General features: G+C 52.0%; 1 protein-coding gene across 3 annotated transcripts in view; it reads right to left on the bottom strand.

Moving 5' to 3' along the window:
- The window catches only part of Nckap5l (NCK associated protein 5 like), a 35,973-nt gene extending 12,646 nt beyond the window's left edge, over window positions 1-23,327 (bottom strand). For 2 of the 3 annotated variants that reach the window (XM_055627221.1, XM_055627224.1), the window contains exons 1-2: window positions 23,258-23,327; window positions 352-394 (exon numbers count right to left, since the gene is read on the bottom strand). The gene's annotated coding sequence lies outside the window, so the exon portion shown is untranslated. Of the gene's footprint in view, window positions 1-334; window positions 395-23,257 lie in introns of all 3 variants that reach the window. The other variant, XM_055627222.1, reaches the window with a different exon arrangement.
- Between the last annotated feature and the right edge of the window lie 202 nt (window positions 23,328-23,529).

The following is a 23,529-nucleotide window of genomic DNA, read 5'->3' as shown; positions in this document are numbered from 1 at the left end:
ACAGGAGCAGTGGGGGATGACACAGGAGCAGTGGGAGATGACACAGGGCAGTGGAGGATGACACAGGAGCAGTGGGGGATGACACAGGGCAGTGGGCACACTGCAGATGTGCAGCTTAGTGGGAAGAGGTGCAGGCTCCTTAGCTGCCAACTCCACTGCTTCCTCCTCACCCGATTAAAAGCCCCATGAAAGGGAGTTAGAGGTTTTGGATCACAGAAGAAGGAGCCTCTCAGCACCTAAACCCCATCCCCCACCCCCACTGAGGTGCAGAGCTGCCCCTCTCTCCCCCAGCCCAGGCCCTATCACCAGCATGCACAGGCCCCAGGCCCCTCACCGGTCGCTATCCCTCACCAGGCTGGCTTGTTCACTCTGGCAGCCAGATTGGTCATCTCACCTGTAAAGAGACGGGAGTGACGTCAGTGATGTGTGACCCCCCACCCCCGGTGCACAGTGGGATCTGGCCCTTGCCAGGTGCAGGGGCACAGGCGTGAGCAAGATGAGAGCCTTTTTGCTTTCAAAGCTTCCACTTAACGGCCGAGGGAGGCAACATCAGACACGAGGCACTAAGGTCTGACGGTAGGCAGAGGCCTGCAGGGTCTGGATGAAACCCAGGGAGGGGAGAAGCCAAGCAGAGGGAAGAGCCAGAGCCAAGGACCCTGCTGCCAGGCAGAAGTCACCAGCCTCACAGGTGAGACTAACTGCCATGAGGTGTTTTAGTACCCTTCCAACCCCACAGGCTCTCAATCCTCAGCTCACAGGAGGAGAGGAACCTTTCAGGAGCCCTCGTATTTTACAGCTCGTTAAGGCCTGCTTGCCCCGGCACACACTGAGTCTGTCCCTCGAGCATGTTGAGTTGGAAGTCCTCTGCACCCTTGCACCAGTTTCTCTGACAGCGCTGGCTGGGGTCACCAGCTTTCTCGGTGTAAAGGATCCAGTTGCAATCACACAGCTGGTTCACACAGCACACTGGACAGGCGTGGATGTCTGTGGTCTCATCTCTACACATCCAAGCCTTACTGTCTGCTACATGGAACAGGTTACATGCAAGCTCTGCCCAGCCCTGGGGCCACGGCAGGCAGAGACCGCTGTACGGGAGAACGGCACTTTACAGCTGGACAGACTTAGGTTAAGACACTGACTCCAGAGGCTTAATTTCTTTCCTGGCTTAAGAAATAGGGTAAGATTACTCAGTACAAAGGGCATATTGAGGACGCAGTGAGAACGGATAAACTCACTAGACACTTCTGATGTTGCTACATGCTGATCAGGCAGGACAAAGCCTGCTGTGGCCTTGGGCTCGCAAACAGTGAGCCAGAGTTCAAGCCCGCTCCCTCACTGGGGTCTTAGGTGCTGCCTAGCCTGGCCTGCTCTGTCCTCTGTGGACTTCCCCTACCTTGTCAGAACAGGGCAGGCCCAGTCTTCCCGGGCCTCCAACTTATACCCTAGAGAGGGGTCAGCTGGCAGTTCTGAGGCCAGGAATAACAGGCAAGGAGAGAAGTTTACCTGATTTTTTTTTAAAGATTTATTTATCATGTATACAGTGTTTTGCCTGCACATACACCAGCACACCAGAAAAGGGCAGCAGCTCTCACTATAGATGGTTGTGAGCCACCATGTGGTTGCTGGGAATTGAACTCAGAATCTCTGGAAGAGCACCAGTGCTCTTAACCTTTAAGCCATCTCTCCAGCCCTCTATCTGATTTTTTGGGGGAGGACGGCAGTGCCAGAGGGCATGCTAGGCAAGCTTTCTGCCACTGAGCTACAACCCCAGGGGCCTAAGAAGTTCTCCTTCTTATTGTATACATGCATTCCACAGTGGGCAGGGCTTCTGAAAACGGAAAAGGTGGAACTGTGTAATTTTTTTTTAAAGCTTTTGCCAGACAGGGTTTCTCTGTGTAGCCCTCGCTGTCCTTGAACTCACTCTGTAGACCAGACTGGCCTTGAACTCGGGAGATCTGGCTCTGACTCCTAGTGCACCACCACTGCCCAGCTTAGTACGCATTTTTAACATTCCATAAGAACGTGTAGCCATGGCAGTTGGAGATGTGGCCTGCCTGTTGCTCTTAAGAAGACTAGGGTTCAGTGCCCAGCACCCCACGACAGCTCCAAGCACCTGTGGGGGTTCATCATCTTCTCCTGACCTTGTGCTGCGCTTACAGGATTCGGGCAAAACACTCATATACATAAAATAAACATCAGATCTCTTCAAAAGTTAAAGTCCTTCATTATTTTCAAACTGTAAAGTGAGCTGAGTATAACCTGATTTGTTCCCGACATTATCTCATTTTATATATTTAGAAATGGGGGCCTGGGAAAAAATGGAAACAATTTAAAGAAGTTATTTCCCTTCCCCTACACAGACGTAAGGGACAGCTCAAAGGGCCTCGGGTCACATTCACCGTTCACCAGTCCTGCCCTTGTCCCCAGCTCAGGAACCTGGGTATCATCCCCCAGCTCCAGCCTGGGGCTCTTGGTACAGGGATCCCCAGCTTACTCCCACAGCAACCCCCAGGGAAGAGCAGCTGGGAAGGAGGATGGAGTGAGTGGGATAAACAGGGCAGGGCCCAGCGCCCGGAAATTATAAGGCTAAAGCTAGGGGAGGCCCAACAGCTCACGCTCTTCCCACAAAGGCAAAACACAAAATAGGATGAAGGGAATTTACCAGGATGTCCCTTCATAAAACCAGGAAAGAGCATCCCCGGCAGGGGTGAGGGCCAGAGCCTGAGGCCACCGGAGTTTTATGTAGGTGGACGCAACCTAACCCAAAGGTACCCACTACCCCTCTCCACATCTGAACCCCTACTGATGCAGAGTCAGGGCCCTGGTCCCATGGGGATGCCCTGAGACCTGAAGTGTCTAAGCCGCAGTCTCTCCTGAGCTCTCTCTGCAAGTGTCGCCTCAAGGAGAACCGTGAGTCATCCCTAGGGTGGGAGAAACACTGTTGTGCCCTTCTCCTGGGGCCTCAGCCACCTCAGGATGGTGCCTGCAAGCTTGCAGCAGCGGAGAGCAGGCTGTCAGCCTCCGGCACAGGAAAAGCAAAGCACTTAAACTTGGTGGTGCGGGAGGGCACGTCTGCCCGTGTCTGCACCCATGCGTGGGACCAGAAGGTGAGCAAAGCACGTCTTTACTATATTTATTACACTTGTGTATATGTGTGCCAGTGTGTGCGCCTGTGCGCACAGCACACACGAGGTCAGGGCAGGGGGTAACTTCTCTCCCTCCAGCCTGTGGGCCCAGGCTGCTGGCCTGGTGAGAAATGGCCTTACATCCCACGCTGCCCTGAAGGTCCTGGAGCTGAAGATTTATGAAAGAAGTTAGGTGTGATGGCACAAGCCTGGAACACCTAGGAGCTTAGGTAGAACGTCATGAGTTCAAAGCCAATCTGGGACACATAGCGAGAGGCATTTGTTCCTAAAAAAAAAACTTGGAAAGATTTTTTTCAAAGAAACTTCCTGTGGTCCCCTAGGGAACACCAGAATGCACAGGGACAGGATCACCTCTAGTACCAAGCCAAACCCACAGAAGAACTCTCCCTATAATGGGTGGCATTAAACAAAGCCACCATGTCTCTCCCCAGAGCTGAAGAGGTCGCTGTGCCCCCAGCCAAGCACTCTCCTCCTCTCCCGGGGCTTAGTGGTACCAGTTGCTGGGGAAAACCCAGGCGTGGATCCCAGGATGGTCCTGGCTTCAAACATTCCTCTGTGTGGTTCCCCACTTATCAGCAGGGCAGGAACAGGGCACACCATGCCAGCCAGGCTGGGTAGGGCGAGGCAGCTGGGTTTGGAAACTCTTAACTTGAACTGGAAGCTTCTGCCAGAATTGCAAACAAGTGTCCTCTCCTCTCCTAACCAGCCTGATTCATGGGGAAGTGACCTCAGTGGGGAGGCAGGAAGGGAGGGAAGCAGAAGGCTCTCAGGCAGCAGGAGGACACCAAGGAGAACAAGTGCCTGGTCAGCCTGGTGTGGCTCCCACCTGTAATCTTGTCGCTGAGGCAGGAGGACCGCTGGGCATTAAGGAGAGCCTGGGATCTGTAGTGAGATATAGCACACAAGCTTGGATTACAGTTAGACACTGTCTTCAAAAGCAAGACAGAAGGGTAAGGAACATCTCTCCTTACATAGCCAGGAAACAGGCCTGCAGGGCACACCTTTAATCCTAGCACTTAGGAGTTCAAGTCCAGCCTGGTCTACACAGTGAATTCCAGGACAGCCACGACTACACAGAAACCCTGTCTCAAAAAACTAAAAAAACTAAAAACTAAACAAAACAAAACAAACAAAAAAACTAAAGTAAAATAAATATAAAAAGCAGCAAGATAAATGAAAAACAAAATTAAGCAAATGAAGTAAAAATTTAAACTCAAAAGTCCGGTGGCTCTGCCTGTAATCCAGGGACAGGAGGGAGACCCTGCCTCAGGCAAACAAAGAAAGCCTGGGCAACCTGGGGCTTTCCTCGGTGAGCTGAGTGAGTGCTGGCTTTCTCTAACCACCCTCATCTCCCAACCCCAAAGCAGGCCCTGTGCGCGCACAGTCCTCAGCCCTGCATCTTTAAATCTTGGAGTGTGACGATGGGTGCCTTGGAAGAGAGCTTGCCATACCGCCTTCAGTCAGCCAGGGAAAGCAGGGTCTGAGTGAGTGTGAGTGTGCACGTGTGAAGCCTGACCGCCTGGTCTCTCTCCTCACATGGGCCATCAGCCAAGGCCTTCTGGCCCTGAGGAGCCCCTCACTTCCCAGCTGTTCCCCCAAAAGTCCTCCGGGAGAAAAGCCAGGGGCAGGCGGTGGGAAGGAGCAGGCAGCTGCAGAGGCAGCCATGGGGACTCACTTAAATTAAAGGATCATCTGTGACCCCAGTTAGCATTCTGCCAGCTGCTCTCTGGAATCCCGGCCTGTCACACCCAGGAGTCCACTTGTAAACAGCAACCTTCGCACCACAGCAAGCACACAGCAAGCTGGAGTGTCCCTGGGCTACAGAGGGTGTGAGCAAGATCTGAGAGAATCCACTTAACCTCTAGCCCTGAGTACCTCAGAATTCAAACCAGACCGGCCCCCTCCCCAGGGAAAGAAGGCAGACAAGAGTGCCCCAGCCCACGCCCCAACTGGTCCAGAGCCACACTGGTCCTTCTGCAGGAAAGCCTACTGCATCCTTCCTCCAACACTAACAACCTGCCATGGACATGCGGGTTCTTCCAAATCAATTACCAGCAGGACCAAGTCTACCCACTGGGCAGGATGCTGTTAGCCCCGAAGACTTCTGGACTTCAACATTCCTCATCTCAGCTCTCAGGGATCTCCTGTTCCCTGTCCAAGGCATAACCCAACAACAAAAATAGCAGCTGCTGGAGGTGGGGAGAGGGAAGGGGTTTCGACACAATGGGTTTATTTATAGGACCACACACCAGGGGCTCAGCAGCCAAGAGCCGAGGCCCCACTCCCAAAAGGCCAGCCAAGAGCTAGCCCAGCCCAACTATGGAGATGGGAAACCCTCAGAGCAGAAGGCAGAGGCCGTAGCCTAGCCCAGATCCAGTTTAGTTGCTGTGTGACCTCAGGAAACTCAGTGTCTCAGGAACAGGCTATTTCCACTTTATGGAGACCATTCTAGACTACTAACCTTCAAAGAGTGGCCTGGGGACCCCGAAGCCCACTCAAGGAGCCCAGAAGGTCACAACTGCTTTCATAGCAGTAAGACTATCTACCCTAATTACTCGAGGCCCTCTGGAGCGTCTCCGGTGGCTTTTCCCAAAGGCTGTGATGCCCACGACCACAACAGACTCGCTGCTTTCTGCCACGCCAGATTTGCAAAACCAAGAGCGATATGCTACCACATTTATTATTTCTTACATTTTTATTTCACTTTTGGTTATTATTTTTCATTTGTTTGATCTGAGACAGGTCTCTCTATATAACCCTAGCAGGCTTGAAACTTGCTTTGTAGACTAGGCTGGCCTTGAACTCAGAGATTTGCCCTTGAGTACTGGAAGTAAGGGCCCAGCTAGCCAGCTAGGTTTTATTATTATTAAAATGATGATGATGATGGTCATTCTCTGTGTGTATACATGTGTTCTCCTTTTGGTGCATGTGTGAAAGTCACACAAACATGCAAACACACAAGCATACAAAAGTGTGTGTCTGCTGCGTGTGCATGTGTAGAAGTCAGAGGACAACTTTCGGAAGTCAGTTCTCTCCTTCACCACAGGGATTCTGGAGAGCAAGCTTGAGAGGCTACAAGATATTGTCAAATGCCTTTACCAGGATGAGCCATTTCACCAACCTTATTGATTTTTTTTTTTTTTTCCGAGACAGGGTTTCTCTGTGGTAGCTCTGGTTGCCCTCGACTCACTCTGTAGACCAGGCTGGCCTCGAACTCACAGAGATCTGCCCATTTTGCCTCCCTGAGTACTGGGATTACAGGTGTGCACCACCATGCCCCGTCACTGACCTTACTTTTAAGTGAATGAAATAAACATTTAAAATTCTCAGTTCTAACAGTACAGGAAGGTTAAAGGGCTTTTCCTGTTGTTTCCTGGCTACCACATTTCAATCTTGCCAAAGGCCTAAAAGCAACAGTTTGACCCATGAAACTACAAACTAAATAAATCTTGCGTTAAAAAGAAAGCACAGATTTCGTACACCAAAAGGCTTGAGAATCATGTTTGGTTTTTTTGTTTCATTTTGTTTTTGCAGTGCTGGGGATCAAAGGATGAAGGGATGGGCACTTTGCCCACCCAGCTACTACACAGCCTGAGGACCAGGACCCCCATCCAGAACAGAGCCGGCCAGGGACGGCCAGGACTGAGACACAAAGTTTAGTCCATCACTCTCACCATTATCTACAGGTGGGCAGACAGCTAACCCAACCGAGAAATTAAGCTCTAGCTATCTATCTTTCTATGTATATCTATCTACCTATCCATCTATCTATCTATCTATCTATCCACCTACTTATCTACCTACCTACACATCCGTCTCTCTGCCTGTCTGCTGGCCCATATACTCACCCACCCACCCATCTATCTTTCCATCCGTTTTTATAGTGTCTCTCCAGTAGCTGAGGCTGGCCTGACTTCCTCTGGTCCTACTTTCTCACTTCCCTAGCTGTGAAATTCCAAGGATGAGCAAGCCCAGCCCAGACTAAATCCAGTGGCTAGTGGCTGAGGACCCCTGGCCCTGCTGGTGGGCATATCCTGGCTGGTCTCCTTTCCACAGGGAATGGGAGAGGGGAAAGAAAAGGACACTCACTCCTGCCCCACCACCAAAGGGGTCACCTTAGCTGTGCCATGGGTCCCGCCCACTATCATGAAGGCCTCCAGCGGGAGCTGAGATCATGATTCCTTCTCTCTTCTCAAAGGTCTGTCAGCTACCCAACCCGTTTCTCCAGAGGCTAAAACGCCAGCAGCAGGAATCCCCTCTAATCCACCAGGACATTTTTGTAGCCTTACAAGAATCCTTCACCAGGCGTGACGCACCACTAATCTCCGCGTTCCAGAGGCAGAGGCAGGAGCATCGATCTCCATGAGCTTGAGGCCAGCCTGCTCTACACACTGAGTTCCAGGCCAGCCAGGGCTACACTGTGAGACCCTGTCTCAAACAAACAAACAAACAAACAAACAAACAAACAAACAAACAAGAAAAGGAATCCGCACATTACCTATTAGAGCAGAGAGCTGCTTCTTCCTGCTGAGGCCAGCTCTTCTTGACTGACACTTTCTGTTTTAAGTACCTACTTTCTGAAGGCATTTCCCCACTCACTTTCTAAAGTGCTTATGTATTACTTCCCGAGCGTCACACATGCTAAGCATGCAGCTCAAAAAAACCTCTCAGGCAACTCTTCGATTACTCGTTTTATGTAAGTGAGCATGTTGGCTGCTCACTTAGGTGTGAGCACCAGCCTGGTGTCCACACGGTCAGACGCCCTGAAAACCAAGTTACAAATGTTCGTGAGGTGCCATGTGTTTTTTGGGAATTGAACCCGGGTCCGCTAGAAGAACAACCAGTGCTGTAGACACGGAACTACTGCTCCAGCACCACCCTCAGGTATTTTTTACTTCAAAAATCATCTGAAAGTTTTTCAATACCTCCTTTCAAAACCAAGTGCTTTGGAACAGTTTCCTCTGACTGAGACATTCCATCCTTCAGGGAATCTCCTTAAACGGGAAGATGAACAACTCAAAATAGCTTCAGGAAGTCCCTGAAACTGAGCAGATTCACTAGGACCCTTCCCCGCCACAGTAAGCAAGGAAAGCTGAGAATCCTTCTCAAACCAAACAGGGTAAGCTGCAATGAAGACTCAGAGAGGAAGCAGGACTCCAGCTGCCTGGGGTGGGGGGAGGGACAGGAACAGAAACCAGCTGAGCAGCTTGGAGGTTTAAAATGCTAGTACTCCTGAAAAGAACATTCTCCAACCTACTGAGCTCAGGGCAGGCTGAGCGGCAAGCTCCAGGTTCCCAGCTCTGAGAGCCGTCACTCATGTTGGAGTCAGCTTTGGTGATGCGGCTGGCTGTCTTTGATTCATTTCTGCTCCTGTAAGTGGCCCCTCACCTACACTCCTGTAAGTAACCCCAATAAAACTGAACGGTTCACCAAACTGGACTGTGGTGGCATCCATACCTTGGTTTGTGTGAGCTTTCTATCTAGGGTGTATTGTGTCTCCCCAGAAAAAGTTTTGTCACACAACACCAAGTTTCTCAAAAAAGGCAGAAAAATGAAACAAACAAAAACCCAAATGATCTGTTCAAGGGAGAGTTGGCCCTGGTGGCTCTGGCTCTGGACAGCCGACAGGCTGACCAACTCGGCTTCTACCCAGGCCCAGATCCAGGCTTTGAGTTGGCCCACCCCAACATCTACCTAACCTATGAGCTACTGGAGCACGGGAAGGGGCCGGTCCTGCAGATCCAAAACTGCAGGACCTCCATGACTTACGGCAACACCAGGATACCCAGGAGGAGTCCCAGTGAGGACCCAGTTTTCACGGTGCGGAGCCCTCGAACCAGACCAGTAACTCGCTGCAATGGGCTTTTTTGCAAGTGAGGCTGTTTGGGCAAAATGGTGACTGTGGGACACGGCAGCCTCCACAGCGAGATGATTTTTTTCTTTTTTTTTTTTTCCTTTTAGGGAGGAGGTTGCAAGGGTAGAGGCGGATATGGAGGGACGGGGTGGAGGGGAGGGATGAGGGGGATTGGGCTACATCATGTAAAATTCACAAAGAAAAAAAAACAAAACACGTAAGGAACAAAACCAAATCAAATGACTAGAAGGCTACGTTCTCACCTCTTCCTTACGCCTGTCCTAAGTGGCGAGATCACGGCCACAGCAGTAACCCCCACCTTCCAGACTTCCCTGCCTCTTCCTGCACTCCCTTCCCCACGCTTTGTAGTACAGTGTCCACCCGTGTAAAGCGGGGCACTGGGGAGAGGCTCTCCAGCTGCCCTGCCGCCTTGCCTCAAAGAACACCTGCAAATGACAAAAAATAGACAATTCGCTGGGTCTCACTAGAGTCAGAGAAGTGGCCAATTGCATCAGTTTTAGAACGTTTACTCATTCTTGCCTTTCTGCTTAGCAGCTTCCACTAGTGTAGCCCAAGGGAACTATTGTGTATTTTCTGTCTTCATAGGTTTCTTTATTCTGGATGTTCTGACTGAATGAAATCACATCTGCAGCCTCCTGTGCCTGGCTCCTTTCACCCCAGCACAGTGTTCGCCCATGTTGGAAGCTTTCTTGCTGTTCACTCCTTTTCATGGCCAAGGCTGTGTGCAAGGCCCACCTTTGTTTAGCCACACACCCGAGGGTGTGCCCTGGGGCTGGCTCCACCTTTTGACTGTTACAAATAACCTAATCTATGGGCACATGTGTGTACGGCAACGTTTTCAGTTTCCTGAGGAGTCTATGAGGAGGGGGACTGCCAGGCCACATGGCCTGCATCTACTTGTCCAAGGAAATGCCTGACTGTCTTCCAAAGCAGACACAGTTTTAGCATTTCACCAACAAAGTATGGGGGCTGCAACTTTTCCACACCCTCACGCTTGTCATCGGGTGTCCTGATCCTAGGCACTCTCAACAGTGTGAAGTGGTTTTCACTGTGCTGGTGTTTTGTGTTGAGAGTCTCTCTCCGGCTGGCCTGTGTCTACATAAGACCCTGGCCTTGAATTCACAGGGATGCTCCTGCCTCTACCTTCTGAGTGTTAAGACTAAATGTGCATAAACCACACCGGTTCTTCACTGTGGTTCTGATTTATGACTCTCAGATGATTTACAGTGTTAACTATCATTTGGGGCTCCCCCTGCCCAGATTTAATTTCTTTCTCTCTGTGTATATGGTGTTCTTCCAGCATGTTAGGTCTGCATATCCTGTGTGCAATACCCACAGAGGCTGGAAGAGGCAGTCCAATCCTCTGGAACTGGAGTTTCAGGTGGCTGTGAGCTGCCATGTGGGTGCTAGGATCTGAACCTGGGTCCTCTGCAAAGTCAGCCAGTGCTCTTAACAGCTGAGCCATCTCTCCAGAACCCCATGTTTAAAGTTTTGCTTGGAGAAATGTTTATTTGATTCTCCACCCATTTTCAAATTGGGCTTCTAGACAGACATCAGTGTTCTTTACCTGTTCTAGGGATAACCCTCTTCCTCCATATGATGTGCAAATATTTCAGTCCATTCTGTGGGAGAACAGTTAACTTCCTTATGGGGATTTTTAAAAATATATTTATTTATGTATATGAGAGCTTTAGCTGCATGTACATGTGCATGACAGAACAGAGCATCAGATCCCATTATAGATGGTTGTGAGCCACCATGTGGGTGCTGGGAATTGAACTCAGGACCTCTGGAAGAGCAGCCAGTGCTCTTAACTGCTGAGCCATCTCTCCAGCCCCCTTGTGAGGATTTTTGTTTGTTTTGTTTTTTGAGACAGGGTTTCTCTGTGTAGCCCTGGCTGTCCTAGACTTCCTTCAGAGACCAAACTGGCCTCAAACTCAGAGAGCTCTACCTGCCTCTGCCTCCCGAGTGCTGGGATTACAGGCGTGTGTCACCACTGCCAGGCTCTTAAGGGGAGTTTTTGGTCCTGGACTTTTCTCAGGTTTTCAACTTCTCATATTACTCTCTCTCTCTCTCTCTGTGTGTATGTATATGCATGTACATGTGTACTTGAAAGATATAGTAGCATGTTACCACTTGTATATTTTTCTTTAGGGGAACAATTCTTACAAGATGAAATCACAGTAATAACTCACATCCTACCAGCTTTCCTACTGCTGTCCCAGAATCCCACTCGGCAATCAGTCACCAGATAATGGCAGCTCTTTAAATTTTGCCCCACCTTTCCTGACTGGACATTTTTGGAGGGAACTGGCGTGTTTGGAAGACTGTCTTCCTAACACAGTTTGTCTGATGTTCTTGTGCTCAAGCTGAGATTATGCTGGGGGAGGAGGAATGGCACCATCGGGGCCTCTCTGGACCAAGGATGCTTTATCCTGGATCTCAGCCAGGTGGAAGTCCCCAGCAGCATCTTTACTGCACATACAAAGACTGCTTCTGTCCTTGGGCATAATCCCCAGCAACACAAAGTAACAGTAAGAAGCATAAAGCCTGGTTCAGCCTGGGGTCTCACATGTCTAATCTCTGAGTTCACAGCCAGCCTGGTCCACGGAGCGAGTACCAGGCCAGCCAAGTCAGACTGTCTCCAAAAAAAATCAAACCCAAACAAAATAAACATGAAAGCTTGTATTTTCTCTTTGCAATTAACGTCTTGGAAGGCAATACACTAAGATTATAGAACCAAACCGGGTGTGGGGGCACATGCCTTTAATCTAGTACTTGGGATACAGAGGCAGGTGGATGTCTGGGTTCAAGCCTAGCCTGGTCTACAAAGTGAGTCCCAGGCCAGCCAAGGCTACACAGAGAAACCTTGTCTCAAAAAACAAAAACAAAAACAAAACAAAAGACCAATCTGCTTTTCATATTCTGACCTCCTAGTTTTAGGATTCGTCAGTGGACCTTGCTTATGGGAACTACGAGAGTGGTTAAACTTCTCTCATCCCTTCATTATCTTCACTAACTGGAAGCTCTTCTGTAGGGAAAAATTGTCCCTTCGTCTCCATTTATTCTTTATATACTTCCGTAGATTGATTCTCATTCTCTGTGTTATAATCTAATACTACTCACTCACTCACTGCCTCAACTCCAGCCTGCTCCTGAACTTCAGACTGTCTCCTTTCAAAGTGCCACTGGCACCGCCTTACTTTCTCGCTGGAAATACAACCTGGTGGTAGAGGTGCACACTTAGTGTGTGTGAGGCCCTGGATTCAACTTATAGCACTGGAAAAAAGAAAAACAAAACAACAAAAAGTTCTCAGCTTGTGCCTAGGCCTCTGTAACGATCTCTACCCCCGGGCGCACAATGCCGGGCTCTCGGGCAATTAACTCATTCTGGGCTTTCCTGGAATCTGTAGTCCACTAAGGGATGTAACATACACACGTATGGAACCCAGAAAGCTTTCTATACTGTGGCGTCAGAAAGCAAGGCAGGCGGCTGAGGCGCCCAGAGAGAGGCAGCACCCGCTGTCGATGGCACTGTAGGCCTGGAGATGCAAGTCCAACCCCAGAAGCTACATAAAACGGCAGGCGGATGCCTGTGCACCCAGGCCTGCCGGGGACCCGCGAGGCCCTGTCTCAACCCCTCACACCCCAAGAGTTCAAACCTCATAAACTCATGGAAAAAGTTTAAACTGTGAAGGAAAAGTTAAGGGGCCAGGTGTGGTGGTGTACACTAGGAAAGCGGAAGGAGGCAGATCTTTGAGTTTGAGGCCAGCCTCGTCTACAGAGGGAGTTCCAGGACATCGAGGGCTACACAGAGAGACCTTGTGTTGGTTTTGTAGAGGAAAAGTGACTTGAAATGACTTTTCTCAGAAGATGTGCAAATGGCCAATACACGTACCAATAGCGCTCACCCTCACTGACCTCCAGGGAACTGGAAACCAAAACCACAACGAGGTATCGCCGCCACCTACTATAACACCCTCACCAAAAAGATGGAAGATTACAAGTGTTGGCCAACACACACAGAAGAGGAGTATGGCTGGCAGGAACGTAAACAATGCAGGAGTGACCCACAGCCCGGCCATGAGTGCACAGCCAGGGGACAGGAGGTCGGGAAGCCAAAGGCCCATCTGATGAAGGGAACGTCATCTGCCTCAGCATGAAGCATCCGGGGGGCATCGCGTCACGTAGGTCAGGTGCCAGGTGACAGTACGCGTGCTCCTTTACCGTGACACTGAAAGGCGGCCACACAGCGTTCAGGGACGAGGGTCTGATGCTGGGGCAGCATGGGTCAAGATGCACAAAATTTCAGTGACACAGGAGGCTACGCTAACTAGCTGGATTTAGAAACTCTGAAAACACACAAAGCTATCATGTAAAGCTGGGCCTGCTGCCAGAGACCTGTAATCTCAGCTATTCAGGAGACTGAGACAGGAGGATTCAAGGCTGTTCTGAGCTGCAGACTTGAGTTTATGGCTAGCCTGAGTAGCTTGGTAAGGTACTGAACATGCATCTAGCACTCTTACAGCCACAGGTTCAATCCCCAGTGTTACAACAACAAAACCCAAACAATAAAAAATACAGTGTAAGCTGGGTGGTGGCAGTGGTGACCCGCACTTTTAACCCCAGGACTCAGGAGGCAGAGGCAGGCAGATCTGTGACTGTGGGGCCAGCCTGGGCTACAGAGTGAGGCTCAGGACAGCCAGGGCTACATAGTGAGACCCTGTCTTAGCAGTCTCCCTTACCCCCCACATGCGCGCGCACACACACACACACACACACACACGTGCCCACACACACAAATGGAAAAACTGACACCCAGGTAGGAAGTGATTGTGTGGTGGTGAGTGTCCACAGCAGGAGTCCTCTGGTCTCTGGCTTTACAAGCTGCTTTCTGCCCTGGCTTCTCATTCAAGGCACAGAAAGCCAGTTCTTGAACCTAGATAGCTATTTAGAGCGTTGGCCTTGGGTTCCCCAAGTGCTGCCTCTGGTCAGCGTTCTGACCAGCTGAAGGAAAGCTCTGAATCCCTCAGAACAGAACCTCTAGTCCCCTGGACCGTGTGCTGGCCACCAGAGGACGAGACCATGGCTGGCTTCACACAGCTACACCCAGAAACGCTGTCTTGAAAAAAACAAAATAAAACCAACCAAGCAACAAAACCCACAAAACCCGCTGTCTTGCACCCCACATGTGCGTCTGTTTAACCTGTTGCTTCTGTTCCCCTAGGCAGCAGAAGTGCACATATAGAAGGAAGGAGGCAGGAAACTCCAGGTGTGCAAACAGAATGGCTCAGCGCAGCTGGACCTGAGGGGAACCAAGGGAGTATCTTTCACGTTCTGATCCAGCGCAGACACTAACTCTCATTTCTGGGCAGCAGTCATCTTTTTTTAAAGACACCGACGTGGGTTAGGGAGATGTCAAGAGTGTTTGCTGCAGCTCATTCAGGAGGATCTGGGTTTGTATCCCCAGGACACACATAAAAGTCAGGCATGGCCACCTCTGCTAGGACCCCCAGCATTGGGAGAGCAGAGTCAGGAGGATCCCAGGAGCTCACTGGCTGGCCAGACCAGCCCAAAACAGCCAGCTTCAGGTTTGGTGAGAGAACACGTTTCAAGGGAAGAAGGCAGAGCGGGGCAGAAGAGGACCCACCATGTCTTCTGCCCCACGGACATGCGCCTGCACACAAGCACTCTTCAAACACATAAAACAGGGGTGGGTGAGGGTGTGTTCTGGGTGTAATCAGAGATACATGCTGTGCATTTGAAGAAGGTCAGAGGCAGAGGGCCCTGGAGGTGACAGCAGAGTGACTGGTGGAACAAACAGTGGCTACTGCTCTTCGGTAGATGACAGGGCCGGTCCGGCTCACCCACAGCCCCAGGGCAGCAGTCAGATGCCCTTCCAGATCCCCACGCTGGACCCTAGCACCCACTCCTCCAAGCTCTGTACCTCGGAGCAGGTTCTGCCTAGCCTTCTATACCCAAGCAGCTCCAGCGGCTCATGCCAGGTCCCTCCTGAGTGTCCAGCTCAGACCTGGAGGAGATGGCAAGTCTATTTCACCGGCAGGCTCCCACTTCTTGCTCTTTCCCTTCTGCCTACATATGGAAGCGTGACTTCTGGATTCTGATTCTGGCTAGAGCCAGACCCGAGCACAGCCTGGGAGAGCTCATGGCCTCTTCTGGCCTCCATTTTTCTTTTCTGTAAAATGGAAGCCCTCACCTACACATCTGGCAGCAGGGCACAGAAGGATGGTACCATGGAAAAGCCCGTGGCTGGTTTGAGCCTCCTAGCCTCGAAGAATGCTGTGGCGGTTTGTATGGTGCTCATGGTGCCTCTGGGAACTAGCAGCTTTCTTTGATGTTGTTGTTCTCAAGGCCCGAAGGCTTTCCAGGGAAGCAGTGGGGGAGGAGAGGAAGGGACAGCAGAGCCAAGACTGTTAGCCTTCTTCTGGGGAGGGGGTGCAGGAAGTGAGGTGCTGTCTACACAGGAAATGAGAAGCAAACACCCCCAAACTTCCCTTTAGCTACAGGAGGGAAAAAGCCAATTTCAGCTTTAGCAGAACAGTGGCCCAGGGTTGGGGAAATAGAAGGTACAGCCCAGGGTAGGGGAGAAGGAAAGGAGGCATGGTTAGCACCAGCTGGCAGAGAAGGGGGGTCTCTGCCTTAGACACAGAAGAACTCAAGGGCCTCGGCTTGGGAAGTGGAGAGGGCAGAACCACTGAGCCAGGCTGTGAAAGCCAGCACTCGAGCTCACGTGGGGCGTATCTGCACCCTTGGCCAGACGCCGGCTTCCCCACAGTGCCCAGCCACACAGCTCAGCACGCGCCTCCGCTCACACAAATACACACAAAGCTGGGGCCGGTCCTGGGAGTACTCACTCTTCCAGTCCATGCCTTTTCTTTAAAGCTGACACAGATTTGTAGTGATTTACGGGGCGCAGAATCGTAATTGAGCACACGCACAGTGTGTGACAATCACGTCAGGGCGGCACGTGGCCTCTCTCTGCAGCCCTTATCACAGCTGAATTTGCACTTTACAACTGTTCAATTGCTTGATAAGTGTGGACTTTCTGGATAGGAAGTTCTAAAATATCCGCTGGCTTCATGAGTGGCCTTGCACAGCTTAAAAATTCCTCAGCAGCTGGTCTGGGCATGAAGCCTGGCATCAGAGTGAAGACCAGCTTTTGGCCGTGATCTGCAATCAAGTGGGGGACCTGAGATGGGCACTACGGCTGGAGTATCTGTAAACCACTCCCCGTGAAGTAAGTATCAGGAGCCGGGGTCACTGAGAGGTGATGAGGTTAGGGGTGGTGTCCTTTAGGATGAAATCAGCGTCCTTATACCAGAGGCCAGGAGCTGGCTGTGGCGGCTCACACCCGTAATCCCAATACTCAGGGGCAGAGAGAGAAAGCTTACCAAAGCTCAGGCTCCAGGTCAGCCTGGACCACAGTGTGAAATACAGTGTGAGATCTGTTCTGAACAAGAGCAAAAACAAAGGCCTTAATTAACAGCCCGGCTCCTCAGGCCTTTCTTTCATCTGCGTCACTCCTAGAGAAACCTCTAGACACTTTCAAACACGCCAGAATACAATGAGAAGGCTTTGTCTCTGAACCTGAAGCCTGGCCCCTGTAAGACACTGACCTTGTACTCCTCAGCCCCTAAAACTGTCAAAAGTAACTATCTGTTGCTATAATCCTGGCACTTGGAAAGCCGAGGCTGGACAGTTCCAGATTAGGATAGACTGGCTACACAGTGAGGTTCTTCCTCAAAAAAAAAAAAAAAAAAAGAAACAAAGAAGAAAAGAGTGAGTTCAGTTCTGGTAGAGGGTTTGCCTGGTACATGCCAGGGCCTGACACTCAGCACAGACAAAGCGACCTTGAGTGAGAAACCAGCGAGAGGTTATGAGAAGGGGATGAAGATGAGAGTATGCGTTCTCCCTGTGTGCCTTTTTAAAAGCCATTTTGGCTTTTCAGCTTTGTGAGGAAAACAAAATCAAGTGAAAAATAAAACTTTAGGCTGGGTGGTGGCGACGCACACCTTTGATCCCAGCACTCGGGAGGCAGAGGCAGGCGGGATCTCTGTGAATTCAAGGCCAGAGTGAGTTCAAGGTCTACAGAGTGAATTTCAGGACAGCCGGCTACACTGAGAAAGCCTGTCTTTAAAAAACAAAAGAAAAACAAAGACAATGAAAACAAACAACAAGCCTCTAAACTGCAAGTCTAACACACATCTCTGTGCTGTAACTCCAGCACAGAACATAACACCTGCTCTAATACCTACCTACATACATACATACATATATATATATATATATATATATATATATTTTTTTTTTTTTTTTTTTTTTGAGACAGGTCTCACTATAAGCCAACCTGGCCTCAACCCCACAGAGTGTTAGGATTAACAGCACGAATCACCATGCCTGGCTCAAACAGCTTTGACATGTTAGACAGAGTCCAAGGTTGAGCCCACAGCTTTAACCCCGGTATTTGGGATGTAGGGCAGGCAGAGCTACTGTGTTTGAGGCCAGCAGAGCATACAGAATTACAGGACAGCCAAGGCTACACGGAGGGACCCTGTCTCGGGAGTCTGTAGATTCGCCTCAGTAGTACAACCCTTATCTGGGATTCCTCCTCAAGGCCGTGGGTCCAGTCACCAGAACTCCAAAAATACATTTAGGCAGAAGAGTAGCTTACCCATGTAATCCCACTTCTCGGGAGGCTGAGGCAGATTCACTAGAGATTCGAAGCCCTCGTGGGTTACACAGCAAGTTCCAGGAGGCCAGCTTGAGCTACAGAGTGCGCACTTGTTTTAATAAAAAAAAGCAATCAGAAAAACAAACTACTTGACCAAGTGTCTTTGCGACAGTCCTGCTGGAATCACAGGCCCTCACCATCATGGTGGGCTAACAGTGTTCGCTCTAAAGCTTCTCCCAGCCATGTCCATCCACGGTCCTCACAAATAAGCAGAGCGAGCATCCCTGGGGCAGGTGAGACGACGCTCCGGCCCTTTCTGAATGCTCTGGCCCTTTCCAAATGCCTGGGCCCTTTAATTCAGTTCCTTATGCTGTCATGTCCTCAACCATAAACTTATTTTCATTGCTACTTCATAACTGCAACTTGGCTACTGTAACAAATCCTGAGCCACCATGTAGTTGCTGGGAATTGAACTCAGGTCCTCTGGAAGAGCAGCCAGTGCTCTTAACCTCTGAGCCATCTCTCCAGCCCTTATGAGTGGCAATGTAAATTCGAGTTTTCCAGATGGTCTCAGGTGACCCTGTGAATAGGTCATTCGTCCCACAGGTTTCGAACCACTGACATAGACCCTTGGGGAGGTAGCAAAGTCTAGTCAGTGGTGGCAAAAGCAGACCAGCCCCGTGCCCCACCCCCAATCCACACACAATTTGGGCGCTAAGAAGTAGCACGCTGGTCCAGGGGAGACTTTTGAGTCAGGTGGGGACAAGAGAGGCAAATGATTCCTCAGAATTCCCGGAGCAGGTTGGAGGAGGATGTCTCCACAGATAGCGCCCCGGAACTCCCTAGGCGGTCCAGGGTCCTTCACAGCTTGCCCCTAGAGTCAGAGGCAAACTTAGGCTGAGATGCAGAAGTGCAGACCCTAGGTAGGAGCTACCACTCAGGCCCTGCAGGGTCAAGACAAACAGCAGCATGAGAACGACCCTCCTTGCAAAAGCGCCTCTTGTTTTTAAAAACAAAAACAAAACAAAACAAAAAAAAACCCAAAAACAGATAAAACAGTGTTCCAGATGGAACCAAGGCTCTACAGAGTTTCATCCCTGGCCTCTGTAAAAAAAAAATTAAGTAAAAAGCTTAGTGGAGCACTGCCAAATGCCCAGAGCTCAGGGACCACCATAAGGTTCAGGGTGCCGTGTCTAACTGGGTTCTTCTAAGCATCCCCTGGGTTTTTAGAAATCAGTAATGACAGCAGCGATAATTCACCTTAATAACAGCCTGGTCTCCTCAGACTTCTTTCATGTGCACAACTCCCAGGCCAAGAAAACGGTAATTACGGAGCAGGTGCCACACCCCAATGATGATGTGTTATTAATTCATGAGCACTGGCTGGGAAACTGAGGCCGAGGGAGAAGGACGTTGTTCCAGTGGAAGAAGCAAGGTCCAGGTGCTGAGGGCTGCTGGGCAGTTGGGAGCCGGGGGTGTCGGCTGCAGGCCTGCACTTTGGGGAAGATGTCAGAGGCAGGTGCATTCACCCCAGAGGTGGGCTGGGAGGAAGGTAAAGGCAGACCCCAGATGTGTATCCCAGACTCACCCACACAGCTGCAGCAGGACCAGGTGGGCAGCCCTGGCAGGGAATTAGGGCCTTTGTCTGTGAGTCCCTGTTCCACTCTCCCGGTGTACAGGGAAGCAGGCCAATCCTTCTGCCCATCCTTAGAGGGCACTCAGGGACCACAAGGGTAAGAGAGGGTTCCAGACAATCCCACATCACAAGCACAGTACGGAAGAGGCAAGGGAGTGTCTGGGAGTGGGGCAACTGGTAGGTGGGCGTGGGGATCTATGCAAGAGCATGTCTAGAAGTGGGGAGACATTTGTGAGGCCCTGAGTTCAATCCCCAGAACAGGGGTGGGAAAGATCACTGAAAAACTTTCGGTTATCATTGTAGCCCCTATCCACCTTCGAAATGGTCGTGAAATCACGAGGTCTCTCCCACAGCAGCCCGTCTGCTCACTCCGGTGGGATGCTGCAGAGCATGCCCAGGAAGCCTGACAGTCAAGAGGGCAGGCAGAAAATCACAGCGGACCCTTTCCCACTTGTACCCAAGGAGGCAAGCTGCAAAAACTCAAATTGGGATACAGATACTGAGATTCCACAGATAGGCTGAAGCCCACTCCCGGGAAACCAAAAAGGCCAAGGCAGGAAGCCAGCCATGGTCTTGTCCTCTGGTGGCCAGCACGCGGTCCAGGGGATTAGAGGTTCTGTTCTGAGGGATTCAGAGCTTTCCTTCAGCCGGTCAGAACGCTGACCAGAGGCAGCACTTGGGGAACCCGAGGCCAACGCTCTAAATAGTTACCTAGGTTCAAGAACTGGCTTTCTGTGCCTTGAAGACAACCATTTCTCTCATGAATGAGAAGCCATGGCAGAAAGCAGCTTGTAAAACCAGAGACCAGAGGACTCCTGCCGTGGACACTCACCACCACACAATCACTTCCTACCTGGGTGTCAGTTTTCCCATTTGTGTGTGTGGGGGGGGTGCTGCTGAGACAGAGTCTCACTATGTAGCCCTGGCTGGCCCCACAGTTACATAGATCCGCCTGCCTCTGCCTGCCTCTGCCTCCGGAGTGCTGGGATTAAGGGTATGGGCCACCGTGGCCAGCTCATTCCTCCCAATTTTAACTTGAAGGCAGGCCTTGGACTAGCTTTTCTCTCAGATTCCTTCCAGCCTGTGGAAGCTCTGCATTGTTTTGAAGTGGTGGCAGATCTCAGGTTGATTTACATAAATTTGCATGTTCAATCAAAAAGCCCCAAACTCCAAGTATAGAAAATCCAATCAGTCCATTAGTGCAGCCAGACAGGCTTGGAGGAGCCTGCCAGGTTCAGGCCAGGGGTTGTCAAGGCAGACAGCAGGGCTGGAGGAAGCAGGAGTGAGGAAGGGCACCTGTTCTGAGAGACACCGCTCTCAGTGACTCAGGTCTGCATACCAGCGCCCCTCACCCCTCACTGAAGACTGTCCTCCCTCCATCACAGGGCCTGAGGCTGGCCAGCCTCGGAGCCATTCCTCAAGACGGGATTGCTGCTTCTGCCTAGCAACAGCTGCACCCTTCCCTCTGACAGGAACTCCACCAATAACTGCTTTCTGGGAAACTGACCTCGCTGGGAGTTTCCATTATCCATCTCAAGGGCTTCCCAACGGCGAGGGAGGTTTCTCAGGGTTTAACCTGCAAGCCCTCTGCTGAAGCCTCACCTCACACAGGCTGGCAGGGCTGTGTGGCTAGGGGGCTCCCCGGACCTGGGGAAGCTCAGGGTGAAGGACAGTGCAGGAGAATGTGATGCCACCACAACCTCCCACAATCCTCCTCTTCACCTGGGAGACCAAGGGTGGAAACAAGGCCCTCGATGCCTTCCTGCTCTTGGGCTGGAGAGCAAGTCCTGACCCAGAGCACCAGGGCCCTGAGAAAGCCCCAGCGCAGAGGAGAAACAGCAGGCAGTGGCAGCTGCTCCCTGGCGCTGGGGAGCTGGGGTGAGCAGAGGTGCTGCGTGCAGGGCCAGCATGCAGGATGGGCAAGCAGCGGCGCTCCTTGCCCTCTTCCCACAGGAGGGGAGGATCAATGCGCTGAGCTCCCTGGCTCAGATCCGAAAACAAGTCCCAACAGCTGAGATGCCTCCTGGGAATCTGCCCTGCTGGCCCTCGCGGCCTCCTCCTCTCTCAACCCCTCCCTCCCCAGAGAACCAACTGAAAGACCGGCCCAGTCATGAAGTCTCACCTTGTTGGGTGGGCCGAACCTGAGCCAGCAGGAGTTCATACCCCAAGGCACCCAGGGGAGCAGAAAAGGGCTATTCACAGGCAGAACAGAGTTCTGTTTCTCTCAGTTCAAAATTCTAATCCTAACAGACCGTGGCCCAGCATTCTGCCTCTCTTAAAGGGGCACCCTGTTGGAGGACCTTTCTCCCCTCTCCCAGTGGGAGGGATTTTTACATCTTTCTGGTCCTACCGTTGAGTTTTGAAGATGAAGTAAATTGCACCCAACAGAAGCAAACTATATTGCTCAAGGTCACAGAGCTCCTGACTCTACCCATCCTGGCAGCAACGCAGCAAGCCCCCACCCTAACACACACACACACACCGCTCCCCGCCTTGTGATGGTGGAGCGCATCACCTCTCTGCAGCCCAGGACAGGAACCTTCCTGTCTAGGCTTTTACTCTCTCCCAAGGCTGGAGCTGCCCAATACTACAGAGCCAAAGACCTCAGGCGATGGAAACCAAACCAAACCATCTATGTGCAAACACTTCTCTAGACAAGAAACCCTAACTCATCTCACACAGGAGATGGGGTTCAAAAACCTGAGAGCTTTCGGGCCAGATCTGGGGGGAGTGGGTCCTGTAAGATAAAAGAGGGTCTACAACAAAGCAACTGTGCAACGTTCACTTCCCCTCGAGCACACAATAGTTAGAGATTCCTTCCCCACCGTTCCTCACACCAGTCCTGGTCCCCGGCCTCTGTCTCCAACCACTTCCTCTGTCTGACAATTGTGTTTAAGCAGGAGGGCCCACTAGAGACGGGGAGAGCGAGCTCGTGGTAAGGGAAACCAGAGACTGCCGCTAACGCTAAGGAAGCCCTCGAGCCCAAGACCTCCGGCTCTTGAGGAAGGCGGGTCTTCAAAAAGCAGCTGCTGGGCAGGTGGGGTGGGGTGGGTTCGACCGAGCCCTCGGGAAAACCAGACCTATGAGGAGAAGGCAGCCTTCTGTGCCCTTGGGACAGCGCAGGGCTAGAGAGGCAAGAGCGGCCTTCCACCCAGGATGTAAAGAGAGGGAGTTGGGGGTCCCAAAAACCTCTTTCCTGGGCCTGCTAAAACCAAGAGGATGTCAGGCACAAATACATTCTCTGCATTCTTTCAGCACCCCAGCCAAACCCCAGAAAGCCTTTTTTTGTCGGGGCTGCCCTGTCCCCACTCCAGCCCCTCAGCATGTCGGGTCCCTTCTTCCCAAAGCCCCTCAGAGCCTCAGCAGGGCTGTTCCCGAGACCCGGTCACTCCGCCTTTCCCCGCCTCCCCCACGCCCTACAGCCCCGGGCCACAGGGACTGTAGGGGTGCCCCAGGCTCCAGTCTGCGCCTGCGCTTTGGGGAGAGCCCCCTCCCTCCGCAACCCAGCACCGCTAAGCGGCACCGGGACCGTGGGCTACGGCTAGGGTGGGATGCGCAGTGGGGGCAAGGTCAGTGCTTTCAAAGAGGGAGGGAGACCCGCCACCGGAACATCCCCCACTCCCGAAAGTTTCCCTTCCGGGGCCACCGAGTGTGCGCGAGGATGGCGCAGGGGGCGGGAGGGGGTGGGGTGGGGGTGGACAAAGTCACAACAGGACCCCTCCCGGGAGAGTGCGGCGGGCGGGAGGGACGGGCGGGCGTCGAGCCGTGGGCCGGAAGCCTCGCCGGCCCTTCAAGCCAAAGCTGCCACGGGAGCCTTTCACGCCACACACCGCGGCCCCCGCCCGGGGCGTGCGGCCCCCCGCCCCCACCCCACAGCCCGTTAAATGCCAAACAGGCCTGGAACTCACCGAAATCAGGTGCTGGGCTCGGCAGGCCCGGTCCGCAGGGTCCATGGCCGCATCTCGGGGGCGGGCGGGGGTGGGGCAGAGAAAGGGGGGTACCGGAGCCGCCTCTTGATGTCAAGGCTTTAAAGGGGCCAGGGAGCCCCGCCTCTCGGCCAGGCCCCGCCTCCCTCCTCCCGCGCAGCCAATCCGAGCTCACCCCGGGTGCGCGCCCCGCCCAACCCTGTCCAGATGTTCCCAGGACGAGAGCTAAGTCTGCCCGGCCGGCGCGCGCCGCT

Source organism: Psammomys obesus, unplaced genomic scaffold (genome assembly GCF_907164565.1).
Source record: "Psammomys obesus unplaced genomic scaffold, mPsaObe1.curated_primary_1811, whole genome shotgun sequence".
NCBI classification, from domain to species: domain Eukaryota; kingdom Metazoa; phylum Chordata; class Mammalia; order Rodentia; family Muridae; genus Psammomys; species Psammomys obesus.
This window is presented reverse-complemented; position numbering and strand designations above follow the sequence as displayed.